The sequence below is a fragment of the Elephantulus edwardii genome, unplaced genomic scaffold (assembly GCF_000299155.1).
Source record: "Elephantulus edwardii isolate Elephantulus edwardi_28Jun2011 unplaced genomic scaffold, EleEdw1.0 scaffold00024, whole genome shotgun sequence".
In the NCBI taxonomy this organism is placed as follows: domain Eukaryota; kingdom Metazoa; phylum Chordata; class Mammalia; order Macroscelidea; family Macroscelididae; genus Elephantulus; species Elephantulus edwardii.
In genome coordinates this window covers 23,305,104-23,321,159 of record NW_006399774.1, presented here as the reverse complement: position 1 = coordinate 23,321,159, position 16,056 = coordinate 23,305,104, and the positions used below count along the sequence as shown (strand labels likewise).

General features: G+C 44.1%; 1 pseudogene; it reads left to right on the top strand.

Moving 5' to 3' along the window:
• The first annotated feature begins 608 nt into the window (after nt 1–608).
• On the top strand, nt 609–3,123 carry LOC102870336 (annotated as a pseudogene).
• The last annotated feature ends 12,933 nt before the right edge of the window (nt 3,124–16,056 follow it).

Below are 16,056 nucleotides of genomic sequence, written 5' to 3'. Positions count from 1 at the left end.
ATCTGTTTGTTTTCTTGGCAGTCCAGGGTACATTCAATACGCTTCTCCAGCACCACAGCTCAAAGGCATCAACTCTCCTTCTGTCCTCCCTAGTCATTGTCCAACTCTCTGATGCATAACAAGTGATTGCAAAGACCATGGCCTGTATCAGGCGCACCTTAGTCTCCAGAGACACCGTTGCTCTTGAGTACTTTAGAGAGGTCCCTAACGGCTGATTATAGCTTCAAGTTAATCTTTGAAGGCTTGAGTATTTTTCCCATTTTCATTGCTGATCGGTTCAGTTGTGAGGATTTGTTTTTTCAAAAGAATGGTCTTTAGGAATGAGGAAAGTAAGACTTCGTCTCATATCTTTTGGACATGTTATCAGAAACAAGAAAGAATCAGGCTTGTAAAGTAGACGGTCTGTGGAAAAGGCAAGTCCCCAGTGGCATCACCTGGCACAGCAGGTGTCACAAAGGGTCCAAACCTCAGCAGCTGTGAGGATGGCATAGCAGCGAGCAGTGTTCTGTTCTGTTAGATAAGAGGTTCTGCTGGGTCAGAACTGACTGCACAGCACCTCGCAATAAGAACGGTATGCTCAGAGCATCCCAGAAGGTGGAGCACGGATCATGATTTTAAAGATAAACGAGTGGGAGTGCTCGTGCCTGGTGAGACCCCGAGCACAGAGCAGGAGCATGTCAGATGGGTGACCTCATTTAAGAGCATCAACAGGGATTGTGAACATTTCTTCATGTGTTTGTTTGCCATCTGAATGTCTTCTTGGGTGAAGTGTCCATATCCTGTGCCCATTTTTTCAATTGGGTTGTTTTCCTTTATCTTGCTGTGGTGAAGAAATGTTCAAAATCCCTAGCTCTAAGACAGATGCAAATTAAAACAACGATGAGATATCATTTCAGCCCAGTAAGAATAGCAAAATTTAACAGAACAGCAAACATCAAATGCTGGCAAGGTTGTGGAGAAATTGGAATAATTAATTATTCACTGTTGGTAGGAGTGTAAAACGGTGCAACCATTGTAGAAGGTGGTATGGCACTTGCTCAAAAAGTTACAAATAGAAATACCATTTGACCCAGCAATTCTACTGCTAGGAATATACCCTAAAGAGACCATAGCCACCACCCAAGCAGATATATGCACATCCATGTTTATTGCAGCTTTGTTCACAACAGAAAAGAGTTGGAAACAACCTAAGTGCCCATCAACAAACGAATGGATAGAGAAGTTGTGGTATATTCACACAATGGAATACTATGCTGCATTGAAAAACAAGGAACTCATGAAATATTATTCAAAATGGGTGACCCTGGAGGACATTATGTGGAGTGAAATATCTTAGTCACAAAAGGACAAATATTGAATAGTGCCACTGTTGTAAAATGGCACTGACATTTTGAGGTTGAGGGGAGACTGAGAAAGAGGAGATAAATAATATATACTGCATTGAAACAGATGAGGGAGAGAACTATTTAAAAGGGATACATGATTAGATATTATTGTCATGACAGGAGTCCAGAATGTAGACTGCATAGTGGAGTGGACATGGGGGGAGGGATTTTATAACAATGAAAGAATTTTTCTTTTACTTTTCAAAGAGAAGAGCAAACCGGGGGGTGGGGGGAAGGGTAGGCAGGGAAAAAAGTGCAACATGAATGAATAGAAATCTAAAGTCTCTCTAAACTTTCATTAAAATTAATTTTTTAAAAAAGATAAGATTAACATCTCAGCTTCTTCCAAAATTCTTCACGCATTTTCCAGAACTGGCTTATTCAGCTATCAATGCACAATTCGACCTCTGTGAGGATGAAAAGGTATCTATTTGATGCCAAACAATTAAGGAACTACCTCAGTTCTCCACTGGAGAAAATCTTCCCCAAGACACAGTACCCCAGCTCCTGGGAACAGGTGCCTCTGCAGAATTAACTGAGTGACTAATGCCCTATTAAGTATATTTAAGATGGGTGCAAAGGGCTTTAGGAGGCTTGTTCAGCCAGATTCTTCAGGGAGAAGATCTTGTTAGAGAAGTGAAAGCTAAATTCCTTTCCACCAAACTTAAGACTTTGCCTGATGACATTCTAACAAAGGAAGTAGAGGAGCTGACACTAACCGAATCATAAAGGGTCCTGGATGATGTTACAGCTGAAAAATTTGTTCTGTTGGTGAAGATACTATCAGGGTTAAACAGCCTACAGACAGCGGCAGGCAGCGACGTGTGGAGTTGGTGGCCGAGCAGGCTGACCTGGAGGAGACCTTCAGTCCTCAGAGCCCAGCTGTGTGGACAGGCTCCCACAGGGCACTCGCGAGGCAGTGGCCCTCTTCTCAAAAAATGCTCTTTTTACAAAATTTGTGACTTATTTCTGTGAGCAGTCTCTTCTTAACCTCAGCTCCTTGACTACCCCAGTAGAGGGTCTGGACATACAGTTGGAGGCACTGAAACTGTCAGCAGAGAGGAGTTCATTTTGTGGTGACGGGGAAGAGCTAGAGACAAAAGGAAGGAAACGGCTAAGTTATTGAAGCACAGGCCTCTCCCACCAGAAGCAGAAACTGGAGGAAATGCCGGCCATGAAGAGCCTTCGCTGCACTTCAGTTATGTGGAAGGTCTGTTACATAGCTTTCTCCAGTCGGGTCGGAAGCTTCCACACTTCTTAAGAGCCAAATGAATGCAGAAAAGCTCTGAGATTTCAAAATCAGGCTTCAGTACTTTGCATGAGGCCTGCAGGTTTATATCAGACAATTCCACTCGGCTCTCCAGGGGAAAACAGGAGATGCCGTAAAGACAGAAGAGAACAAGATTAAAGTTGTTGCATTGAAAATTACAAATAATATCAATGTTTTAATCAAGACTCTCTTCCACATTTCCCCATCTTATAAGAGCACAGTACCATTATCCTGGAAGGTTGAGTTGGGACAAAAGAGAACCCGTGAAGTTACAACTTCAGGTTCACCACCCAAAAAATCTACAGCAAGATCAAAAAGGGACGCCAGACAAATTTATAATCCTCCTGATGGAAAATACAGCAGCAATTTGGGCACCTTTAATTATGAACAGAGAGAAGCTTTCGGGGGAAGCAGAGGTGGCCGAGGTGGGGAGCACCAGGAAATTGAAGTCAGGGGTGACTCTACTGAACAAGTCATCATGGTCTTCAGCATTGCCATGAGTTTAATGTACTTAAATTCTACTGCTCATTGGATTGCCGGGGGTGTCCCTTTAAAAGGACTGCTGCCTTTAGCTAAAAACATATGTGCTTTATGTATGATCTACTTTTATAATCGCCCGTGATTGTGTCCAAGGAAAAACCATAGCAATGTTTTTGGATGCTTTGTCTAAAATCTTGACTTGGTTTTGCAATATTACCATTATTCAAACATAAAAAAAATACAGATTCAAGTCAAATAATGGTTTGACACACATAGAGAGAGATCAGTTGGCCTAGTGAACAGAAAGAAATGCTATCAAGCCAAAAGGGGGTGATTTTAATCTGCGGCCCGCAGGCCTGGTTTTAATTGTTTTTGGTCAAGCATTCTTTTAAGTGGTATAGTACTGGTCTGTCCATTTGCTGTACAGAGGTAACTCATGGTTGCTGTGATGTTGAGCCCTGTGACATTAATATGTCAAATGTGGTAATGGTTACCCATGGTGGACAGTGTTTGGTGATGCTCCCCAATTAAAACAAGCTTGATGCAGGAGTGGCATCCACTTCCAGAAACCCTATGAACAAGGAGAAACAATGAAAGTTATACAAGTGTTCAGGTCTTTCGTTCGTAGGGTTGCTACGAGTTGTCTATGACTCCACGGCACTTAACAACAACAATGGTTTGACACAGTGATTGCAAAAGTGGGCTCAAGCACAGACTGTGAGGATAACGCAGAATCACACTTCCTCAGATCCACCGTCAACACCCATGAGAGCGACAGTGAAGAAGCCACGGGTTGTGTGATTGGGAAAGTTTACGGTTGAGGACCCCCAAGTACTAAAAGCAATGGCATCAGTTTAAAAACCAAGTGTGCCTGATCCAAGCCATTCAATTGTTTCCTATGTGTCTGAAAGCTGGACCATGAATAAAAGTAGCCCGTGAATCTAAATAACCATGACTATTTTTAACCGAAGGAGCACTGGTGTCTTGGTCTGAAGGTAGCTGTATTACTAACCCCAGGTCAGTGTCTCTCTGGCAGTTCAGATCCACAGAGTTCTGTGGGGGAAAGCTAGACAATCAGCTCCTGTGCAATGTGCTCCTTGTAGAAAACGGGTGGGAGACTTAGCTGTGAGTTGGTTCTGATGCTACAGCAATGAGGGATTTGGGGTTTACTTGGAGACTAAGATGCGCCTGATCCGGGCTATAGTCTTCACCATTACGTGTTATGCATCAGAGAGTTGGACAGTGAATAGGGATGATAGAAAAAGAATTGATGCCTTTGAACTGTGGTGCTGGAGAAGAGTGTTGAATATACCATGGACTGCTAGGAGAACAAACAGGTTTGTCCTGGAGAAGGTGAAGCCGGAATGCTCCTTGGAGTCAAGGATTCTGAAGCTTCGTCTGACATATTTTGGGCATGTTGCAAGGAAGGACTGGTCCTTACGGAGGGACATCATGTTTGGGAGAGTGGAGAGGTGGCGAAGGAAAGGAAGACCCTCAATGAGATGGATCGATTCTGTGAGCGGAGTGGTGGGAATGAATGTGTTTGAGACGGGCGAGGTTGGCACAGGATAGAACGGTGTTTAGGGCTCTTGTACATAGGGTCACTATAAGTTGCAAGCAACTCGATGGCATATAACAAAAACAACAAATATGAGGCATTAAGTGTTTTTTTTTTTTTTTTTCTGAAGACAGCTGCCTGTGCAATAGAAGTCTTAGTAGGACATGGATTAAACATTGGGATGTTAACTGACATGCCTTTGTTTTGTTCCACCAGATCTTCTAAAGGATAAAGATGAGGTACTCTGTTCCCATAAAGACGATTGTATGACGTTAGTTGTTAGGTGCCATCTAGTGGAATACAACTCATAGCGATCCTGAGAACAAAAGACTTGAACCTTGTTCTATCCTGTGTCATTCACATACTTCCTGACACACGAGAGTAGTCACCATGTTAATCCATGTAGTTGAGGGTCTTCCTCCCCTTCCCTGGCCCTCCACTCTTCCGAAGATCATGTCCCTCTCCAAAGAATAGCCTCGCCTAGCAACATGAACAAAGTATGTGAAGCAAAGCCTCATCATTCTTGCCTCCAAAGAGCACTCCGGCTGCATCCTCTCCAAGACATCTCTGTTCTCCTGGCCGTCCATGGGATGTTCAGTGCTCTTCTCCAGCTCCACAGCTCAAAGACGTCAATTCTTTTTGTGTCACCCTTATTCATTGTCTATCTCTCAGATGCATAGCAAGTGATCGGAAAACCTCAATCAGACGCACTTTAGTCCTAAAACTGATGTTAGTCAGTTGCCTCCAATTTGTAGCAGATGGATGTTGGAGGGTAAGTTGTTTTGATTGTATAATACACAATATAAATAAAAGAGCACATAGAACACAATACACATGACTGAAACACAACATATATGAATTACTGTATGCAACACAATATTTTTTTTTAAAATGTTGTAAAAACCTTATGGAGAAGTTTTACCACTCTGGCAGTAGTTTGGGGTTGCTCTGGTTCGTTTATACAACAAGCTAGTTAAGCCCCTGTCTTGATAGTTGCTGCGTGCCAAGGACGAGAACTTGATTCTTGACAATCCAGTGATGCAGGGGGAACTTCTGGAAAGCTTCTTCAGTAGTTATGTGCACCAGAGCAAATCACTGGGTCTCTTCTCTGCTGGGATCAAATGGCCAGACTTTCTGCTGGCAGCTGAGAATTTAACCTCTACGTGACCAGGGCTCCATACCCGCCACACCGTACAGATCTGCCTTTACTGGCTAAGACTCAGACCTATGAGATCCCAAAAGGAATGGAGCCCTAAAACCAAGGCTACTTGATGGACTGCTAGGAGAACAAACAGATTCATCCTAGAGAGGGTAAAACCAGGCTGCTCCTTAGAGTCAAGGATTCTGAAACCTTGTCTGACATACTTTGAGCAAGTTGCAAGGAGGGACCAGTCCTTGGAAGGAGACAGAATGCTTGGAAGGGTAGAGGAACAGCGCAGGAGAGGAAGACCCTCTATGAGGTGGATTGATTTAGTCACTGTGGTAATGGGAGAAGGTGTGTCAGAGACAATAAGATTGGCACAGGATAGGGCAGGGTTTAGGGCTGTTGTACATAGGGTCGCTATGAGTTGCAGGCAACTCAACAACACAAAACAACAACCTGATTTTTGCTGTTGGTTTTAAAGAAAGGCACACAGTTTGATCATCCAGTAAAAAAATGCTTAGGGAAATGTTGTTGTTATGTGTTAGGTACCATTGAGTTGAGTACCACGCAGAGCGACCCTGTGAGCAGCAGAGCTGAACGCTGTCCTCTCCTGTACCGTCTTCACATTTCCTGACAAATCAGAGCCCGGCAGTCACCACGTCAGTCCACCTGGTTGAAGGTCATCCTCTCCTTTGCTTCCACTCTACCGTTCCAAGTATCCAAGGAACAGCCCCTCCTAGCAACATGCCTGAAGTATGTAAAGTGAAGCCTCATCATCTTTGAGCCAAGGAACACTCTGGCTGCACCCTCTCCAGGATATATTTGTTTGTTCTGTAGGCAGTCAGTCCATTGGATGTTCTGTACTTTTACAATACAATAGCACAAAGGCATCAATTCTCCTTTTGTAATCCCTATTCATTTTCTAGCTCTCAGATGCATAGCAAGTGATCAGAAAGACCATGGCCTGAATCAGATGTACCTTTGTCCTCAAACTGACATCAATACTCCTCAATGCTTTGGAGAGGTCTCTTTGCAGAACTGCTTTCTCAGGGAAATACTGAGGCAAAAAACGCACTAACTCATGAGATCACAGATAGCCTCGGGTGTCAACAGTCACTGGCATGTCAACATGTTAAAATCATGAACATTCAAGTCTAGTAAGCTTTCACCAGCTGTACCCCTAATCTATGTAATTGATAAGAACAAATGACATAGAAAATTTGGTCTTTATGTAATGAAATGCAGACCAAAAGCTTTTGGTTACCATCTAAAAATGTTTAAAGAAAGAAAACCAAAATTTTGCTATCTCCTTAGTCACCAATGTGCTTACTCAAATAAAGCAATATCTTTTGCTTTCTCTGTCAGACAAATCTTCAAAGGATAATTGTCATAGGAACGAAGTAGAAAATATTACAGTGTTGGGTTTTATTTACAGCTTTAAAATAGAAAACTATAAAGGAACAGCCATCTCTGTAGTAGTTGAATTTTTCTGTTCTGTTGAAGTCTGCTATTCATTTGGAAATGTACACTGGCTTCTTCCATTTTTCATTAGAAACTACCTAGGCGCATGTGTGTCTTTTGTAGACTGGGCGTGGCTCTTTATTAAACCCATTTTAAGAGTAACTCAGAGCCAAACTCCAAGGATGCCTGATAGTGGACTATGCACTGGGCTGCTAATCAAAAGGTCAGTGGTTTGAATCCATGAGCAGCTTCTTAGGAGAAAGGTGAGCCAGTTTACTTCTGTCAAGGTTTACAACTTTGGAAAATGAAGAGTTGCTATGAGTTGGATTCAACACGGCAGCAGTGGGTTTTGTTTCGTTTTTAAAAGTAAATTACATAAGAAGAAAGAAATCAAGGCATTCTAGGAATCTCTGAAGGATTGTTGGCATTGTTTCATTTCAATCAGTTGGTTTTGTTTACACATCCAACTTACTATTGTTTGTGGTCAACCCTCTTTTTATGCATTCCCTTCTCTGGGATTTCTATCGGCTCTTACTGATGAAGACACAAACACCACTCTGATATCTATTGGTTTATATTTTCTCTTCTCAACAATATTTCACTCCATAAACTCATTTGAACTTCCAACACTTTATCATTTCTTACTTCTTAATGACTATGAATGTCCTCAGGTTCAAGCTGGATTCCGAAGAGGCTGGGGAACGGGGGATATCGTGCTGAGAATGATGGAGGTTTGAGGATGACTCAGGATCAGGCAAGGCTTCAGCCTGCTGCCCACGGCCCTGATGGGGGCAGGCTCTCACCTGTCTCCTGAGTCATGGCGAGTGGGTTCAAACTGGCAGCCTCTCTGCAAGCCATTCAACAACCGACTGTGTTTCTTTCCCAGAGTAAAAATCAAGCCAGGCCAGATCCCTTGCCATTCAGTCCCTCTGACCCACGATGACGCTGTAGGTCAGAGGAGAATGGTTTTATCGCGGCTCCAAGGCCGCGAATCTTAAAGGAAGCAGACTTTGCATCGTTCTCCTATGGAGGGGCACTGGATTCAAGTCACTGACCTTTTGGTAAACAGCACATAACACACTAAACCACCAAAGTTCCTCTTTTTGAGCGTAACAAAAACAACAACAAACCTAAAAACTCACTCCCATGTCTGTAAAGTCAGCTGTGACTCAGCAGCCCTCCACGTGTCTCCAACACTATAATCTTGTAGGAGGAGACCAGCACCAGGAAAGTCAGATTCAGAGTTCCCCGGTATGTCATAGAGTTCAAGCATTATAGAAGAACCTGTCTGTAGCTATGATCTCTTATCTTCATTCTCTTTATTTTAAAGCATGTAGGAGGACTTGAAATACTTGTTGAAGAAGATAAAAAATACAGCCTTCAGTATGGATTGCACCTCAAAGTCAAGAAGATAAAGATTCTTATCACTGGACCACTGGACCGGTAGTCAGCATCATGATAGATGGAGAAAAGATTGAAACTGACAACAACTTCATCTTACTCAGATCCACAATTAACACCCTTGGGACCAGGAGTCAGGAAATCCAGAGATGTATCACATGGGGAAAGTCTGCAGTTAGGGACCTTTCCAAGTTATTGAGAAGTAATGATGCCAGTTTGAGGACTACGATGTGTCTGACTCAGACCATGGTATTTCGCTTTCCAGGGGAGAGCTGGACAATGAATAAGGATGACAGAAGAAGAATTGACACCTTTGAGCTGTGGTGTTGAAGAAGAGCGATGAATATCCCACAGACCACCAAAAGAACAAATGCATATGCCTTGGAGAGGGTGCATCCCGAGTGCTCTTGGGCAAAGATGAAGCTTCACCTCACATACTTTGGGCCTGTTACTAGAAGGGGCTATTCCTTGGAGAGGGATAGAATGTTTGGTAAAGGTAGAGGACTGGTGAAAGAGAGGAACCAAGTGGATTGACACAGTGACTGTAACAGTGGGCTCTAATGTATCAGGAAGTGTGAGGATGCCACTGGATAGGACACGGTCATAGGGTCACTATAGGCCTATTTGTTTTCTTGGCAATCCATGGTATGTTCAAGACTTTTCTCAAGCACCACACCTTGCAGGCATCAATTCTTCTATCCTCCTTAGTCATGATCCAGCTCTCTGATGCATAGCAATTAATTGCCAAGACCATGGCCTGAATCAGGTGCACTGTAGTCTCTAGACTGACACTGTTGCTTCTCGGTACTCTGGAAAGGTCCCTGACAACAAATTTGCCAATGCAATTTGTCTTTTAATTTCCTGACTGCTGGTGTCAAGAGACTTGATTGAGAAGCCAAGCAAGCTGTAATTGTTAACAAGCTCAATCTCTTTTCCATCCATCATGGTGCTACTAATTGGCCCAATGGTGAGAACCTTTGTCTTCTTGATGTTGACCTTCAATCCATACTGATGACTACAATCCTTGACCTTCTGCAGCAAGCAATTCAGGTCCTCCTCAGTTTTAACTTCTGTAGTCAGAAATTGATCGAACAATGCAACAAAGGTGCAGTAATAATAATGGGTGACCACGAACCCTGAAAAAGGACAGTCTAAAGTTTATTTCTTACACCATCAAGTTAGAACCAATTCAGAGCTGCATCTGTTAATTGAAACAAGTCCATTGTTATCCCTTCGATTTCTGGGGCCTTATTTTTTGCCAATGCCTTCAATGCAGCTTCTACTTCCTGCTTCATTACTGCATGATTTAAAATTGGGAAGGACACGCATCAGGGTTGTATTCTGTCTCTATACCTATTCAATCTGTATGCTGAGCAAATTATACGAGAAGCAGGACTCGGAGGAGGCGTGTGACATCAGGATTGGAGGGAGACTCATCAATAACCTGTGTTATGGAGATGACACAATTTTGCTTGCTGAAAGTGAGGAGGACTTGAAGCACTTGTTGCAAAAGATCAAAGAATGCAGCCTTCAGTATGGATTGTGTCTCAGTAACAAGAAAACAAAGATTCTTACCACTGGACCAGTAGTCAGAGTCATGATGGATGGAGAGAAGATTGAAATTGTCAACAGCTTCATCTTGTTTGGATCCACAATTAACACCCTTTGTACCAGCAGTCAGGAAATAAGACACATTGCACTGAGAAAGTCTGCAATTAGGGACCTCTCCAAATTATTGCGGAATAGTGATGTCAGTTTGAAGACTAAGGTGAATCTGATTCACACTATAGTCTTTCAGATTACTTGTTATGCATCTGAGAACTTGATAAAGTATGACAGGAAAGGAATTGACACCTTTGAGCTGTGCTGCTGGAGAAGAGCAATGAGCATTCCATGGACGGCCAAGAGAACAAACAGATTATGCCCTGGAGAGAATGCAGCCAGAGTGCTCTTTGGAGGCAGGGATGATGAGGCTTTGCCTCACATACTTTGGGCGTGTTGCTAGGAGGGGCTGTTCCTTGGAGAAGGACATGATGCTGGGAAAAGTGGAGGGTCAGGGAAGGAGAGGAAGACCTTCAACTATATGGATTGACATGGTGACTGCTCCAGTGGGCTCTTGTGTGTCAGGAAGTGTTTGGATGGCACAGGGTAAAACAGGGTTCAGATTTTTTGTTCAGATGGTTGCTATGAGTTGTACTGGACTTGATGATACCCAATAACAACAACAATCTACGTGTGCTTTGTGGTGCACAGGGACTAATACCAGAATACTTGAACCAGAAAGCAATTATCAGAGCTAAGCAAGGAAACACTGCATGGAAAATCCGGAAAGGAGTACATCAGGGGTATGTCTTTTCTCCACACTTTTTCAATCTACAAATGGAGCAGATCATTTAGAGGGATGGACTTTATAAGGAGGAATGTGGCATCAGAATTGGAGGAAGACTCATCAACAACCTGTACTATGCAGGTGACACAACCTTACTTGTTGAAAATTGGGAGGACCTGAAGTGTTTGCTGCAGAAAGTCAAGTACTGCAGTCAAGTATTGAAGCTCAACATCAAGAAAACGAAGATTCTCACCATTGGGCAAATTGGCAACACCATGCTAGATGGAGAGGAGACTGAGCTTGTTAACAATTTCTGCTTGCTCGGCTCTACAATCTTGGCACCAGCAGTCAGGAAATTAAAAGATGAATTGCATTTGAAAATCTGCTGTCAGGAACCTCTCCAGAGTACTAAAGAGTAATGATGTCAGTCTGGAGACTAAGGTGCACCTGATCCAGGCCATGGCCTTTGCAATTATTTGCTATGCATCAGAGTACTGGACAATAACTAAGGATGACAGAAGAAGAATTGATGCCTTTGAGTTGTGGAGCTGGAGAAGAGTATTGACCAGACCATCGACTACCGAGAGAAGAAACAAGTCTGTTCTGGAGAGAGTGAAGCCAGCACGCTCCTTGGAGGCAATGATTTTGAAGCTCTGTCTCACATACTTTGGGCATGTTGCTAAGAAAGACTAGTTCTTGGAGAAACATATGCTCGGAAGGGCGGAAGGACTGTGCAGGAGAGGAAGACCCTGAATGACGGATTGACATAGTAACTGGTATAATGGGGTAGGTGTGTTGGAGACGAAGAGACCAGCTCAGGACAGGGCAGGGCACTGTTCAGTGGACTCATGATCTATAACAATATCTTCAGGATAAATGAGAACAAAGACTTGATAAGGGATCAAGAGTTGGCCCAAAGGAAATAAAACCAATTATCTGACACATCAGACCACAGGCCTTGGAATGGGTGTGCAAAGGGACAGGAGGGAAAGGGGAAGGCTTGTAACAGAGGCGGTAAGACTCGGGTTTTGTGAGGAGGCGTATACACACCATAGTGCTCAGTTAATGAGGAGGGGGTGGGGGGAGGGATGGAGTTGCTGGGAGGTGAAACCTTTCTGTGTGCTACAGAGGGAGTGCCAGCCTGCTTCTTTGTCCAGGCCTGGCATTTTGCAAATTTCCTAATAAAGCTTCACTCTAGTTAAACTGAGTTTGGATTGCATTTATCGAACATCTGTCAGGCCCAAAACTCTCTGTAAATTACCAGCAAGTTCATGTGGGATCGGGTGACCTAAAGGCACCGACCACAGCTTGGGGAGTGGCCCTGGTCAGAAGTTAAAGCAGCCTATCAGGTGCCAAGAGGAGCCGCCGAGCCAGTGCCTTGAGGTTTCCCAATGGCACCCAACAACTATGCTGAGTGAGAGGGGAATGACAGGGACGCAAAGTAGAACAGGTCTGGGCTGGATCTGGCCCTCTCATGAATGAGGGATGAGCGGTCTTAACCCCCAAGGGAGAAGAGGGAGTTAGAATGGGATGAGTGGTGTGGGTTTCTTCGGGGGGAATGTGGAACTCCACAGTTGATGGGTAAATCTCCTGCATTCCTTCCTTTGGGAGGGAGTGATTGGAGTAAGGGTCACGGTACAGAAGAAGGGCTGGAGGACCAAAGATAACTGAAGGTGATGCTTAAAACGGTGAACAAGTTCTGCCAAAGTCAAGGAAGGAAAGTGACCAGGTGTCATTAGGTCATGATGTTCCCACGCAACAGAGGACGAAGGACAAGCAGTTGGTCCCACAGAGGACTTCACTACAAGGAGGACGGGGTAACGAGTGATAGACACATTAAGAAGAGGACAGTGAAGCTTCCACTGAACATAACCCTGTGAGAGACAACACAGTTCTCAATGGACAGGACAAGGCAGAGAGCTTCCACAACGTGGCCAAGGTCACAAGGTAGCAGCCACAAGTGAGGAGTAAGCACACACCGCTCCTGAATCGCTTCTGAACTCGTGTCCTACTGCTTCCTCTACAGAAACGGCCCGCTGCCTCCTCCCTCCTTCATTCGCTTTCATCACATACATCATATCATCTTACGGGTGCTAGAAATGGGGACCCGTTTCAAAGAGTATCTGACGGCAGGAGAGAGAGAAGGGTCAGCAAGACCGTCACCAATGCTTTTGGGTTTTGTCTGTTTGGTTGGTTGGTTTTAACCACCAGAGTTTTTTGTACACTGTCAGCTCTGGGGAAGGTGACCCCATCCAGGAGGGGGAGAGGAGCTGCCCGCAGAAGCCCGCTGGGCCGCAAGGCCATGGCCATCTGTGTCCAAAGGGAAGACGTGTGAAAGGCAGAGATTCATGGATTGAAAATGCAGCCAACTGATAACAGAATGTGTGCTGGTCACCTGAGACTATATAACACAAGATATTTCCAATGTCTACATTTAAGCAGCTGGGGTTTTAAAAGGGTTGTTCTTTCTAGGTTTTATTTAAATGAATGATGTGCCTTTAAACAGCCAATCTGCATTTCTTCAAGAAAGGGTACAGCCTTCTCCTCTAAGTCTCAAAAAAGACACCCCAGTAAAATGTGAGCACATTCATCATTTAATAGAAAGCTAAAGTCTCTTACAGTGCTTGAGGCTTGAGAACCTGAAGAATGTGAAAGGCAGCACTCCCCCTCTCCCCCACCTGCCAATTTGTTTAAATAGAATTCCTGGGTCACAGTCAGAACACAAAGTACAAGTCAAAAAAGGTGGTTTTGGTTTTTGTGTTTTTGTTTTTTTCTTTAAATGTCACTGGTATCAAGTAGAGAGCACTGGTGGTCTAAATAAGAGACAGTATTAAATATTTTTTTGAGGGGAAAATAAATGCACTTAATCAGGGAGGATGTCTTTGACTTTAACTGTGAGGTCAAGGTGGTTCTATGAGTCTGCAGGGTTTTAGTCCTTTGTGACTGGGCTGAATAGCATCACTGACATTTGTTCAGTGTCCTCTGAGATCAACAAGGTACAATTTCTGAAAATAAAACGTGCATTCTTCAGCTTAAAAGAAAAGTAGAACTGATGGCATGATGTGTAGACTCATTCGTACTGAAAGACTGAGCAAAGACATTTTTTTTTCCAGGCAGATATATCATGACAATAAAAAAATAGCAGTGATTAAGTGTAGGTAAAAGAAATGAAGCGGGAAACTTACTTTTATCACAGATTTTATTTATTTTTACACTCAGTGCTTCTGCACCGTCCATTCACACAATAGTGTCTTAGTGTTTGAGCGGCCCTCCCATGTCTAGATGCTATGGAATCTTGAAAACGAGAGTGTGCGTTGTGCTTCTTGGACCCTGTTAAAACTGTCAGAGTGCCTTGAAACCCCATGTGGCAGGTCTCCTCCATCCTGCAGGGTTGACAGGAGGCAGGACAGCCTGACCAGCCACGGGTTTATTGGCTGGCTCCGTAGCAGAGTCCTTGTCCTCAGGCAGAAGTTCACCTCCTGTGCAGCCACCAGCCATCTGGTGATGGATGCTTGAATGTTGATAGAATATTGGTCAGGTTTCAGAGAGGCTTCCAGATGGAGATGGACTGTGAGGTCCACTTCCAAAACCCAGACAGTGATAAGCCATGTGGACAACTGACAGTGACATTGACCAGTCCCACCCACACTGGGGACAAGGCAGGGCTGGTCCATGTTCTCTCATTACACAGGGTCATCATGAATTACGGTCTAACTCCACAGCAGCCAACAGCAACAAAGAGTCCCTAAGAAGGCTGGAGTACGATGACAGTGATGTCTGTCTGTCTGTCTGTCTGTCTTATCAGTGTTGTTTGGACGTGTCACCGAGTCAGCTCAGACTCACAGCGACCCCATGACCAACAGAATGCAATCCTAATTAGTGCCGCACCGTCCTCACAGCCACTACGCTGCTTCAGCCCTTCGTGGTAGCCACTGTGTCACTACACAATTTACCTTCTTGTTAATTCAGAAAAATCCCCTCTGGTGGCCTAGAGTTAAGAAACAGCACTGCAATTCTGAAGGTACTTGGTTTGAATCTACCAGCTGCTCTCCAGAAGACCCTCCTCCTGTGCAATTAACTGCCACTGAAAACCCTCTGGAGGGTCGGCTGTGGGTCAGTTCTGTCTTGATGGTACTCAACAGCAACAATATGTACTAATCAGCGAAGGGCCAGTGACCTCTAATGCCTTCTCCTGGACCTTCCTTCTGTAGGAAGTTAAGACCTCAGTAAAACAATGCATAACCTCGGTGAATTTTGGGGTGGCTTTTTATAGTACAAACATTAAAAGAAGGACAGCTGATAAAACTCTTCAGAATGAGAAAATAACAAAATGATTCAATAGTTAATCAGTTCAAAACACTTTACAAATTGTGCTCCAGGCAGAGATGTGCTGTACTGAGGGGAAAAGTCATCATCATTCTAACAATCACATCATCATCTCCATCATCATTAGTCACCATTTCTGCCATCACTGTCACCATTACCACTTATATCACCAGAACCATCCTCACGACAATCGCCATCATCACCACCACTATTGCCATCACCGTCATCACTGTCACCATTATCCCATTCCCACCATCACCATCATCACCACATCAGCTTCCTGACCCTTATCGTCACCAGTATATCGCTTCATCACCATCACCACTGTCATCATCACTGCTGTTGTCACGACCTCACCCTTGCCCATTTTCCTCACCATCTTCACCCTAACTGCCACGCTCATCTTCACCACGACCATCATCCTCACCATCCTCACCATGACAACCACCCTCATCTTCACCACAACTATTTCCCTCACCATCTTCACCATGACAACGACGCTCATCTCCACCAGGACTCTCATCCTCACCATCTTCACCGTGACTCCCACCCTCATCATCACCATCGTAAGCCCTGGACTCAGCCTTCTGTCCTCTTCTTCTTTCTGAGGAAGCATGATTTACTTGTTCACTTGACATTTATGTCATGCCTTCACATTGACTCAAAAAGGCGGAAACCTTTTACTTTGAAAACTCTCTCCTC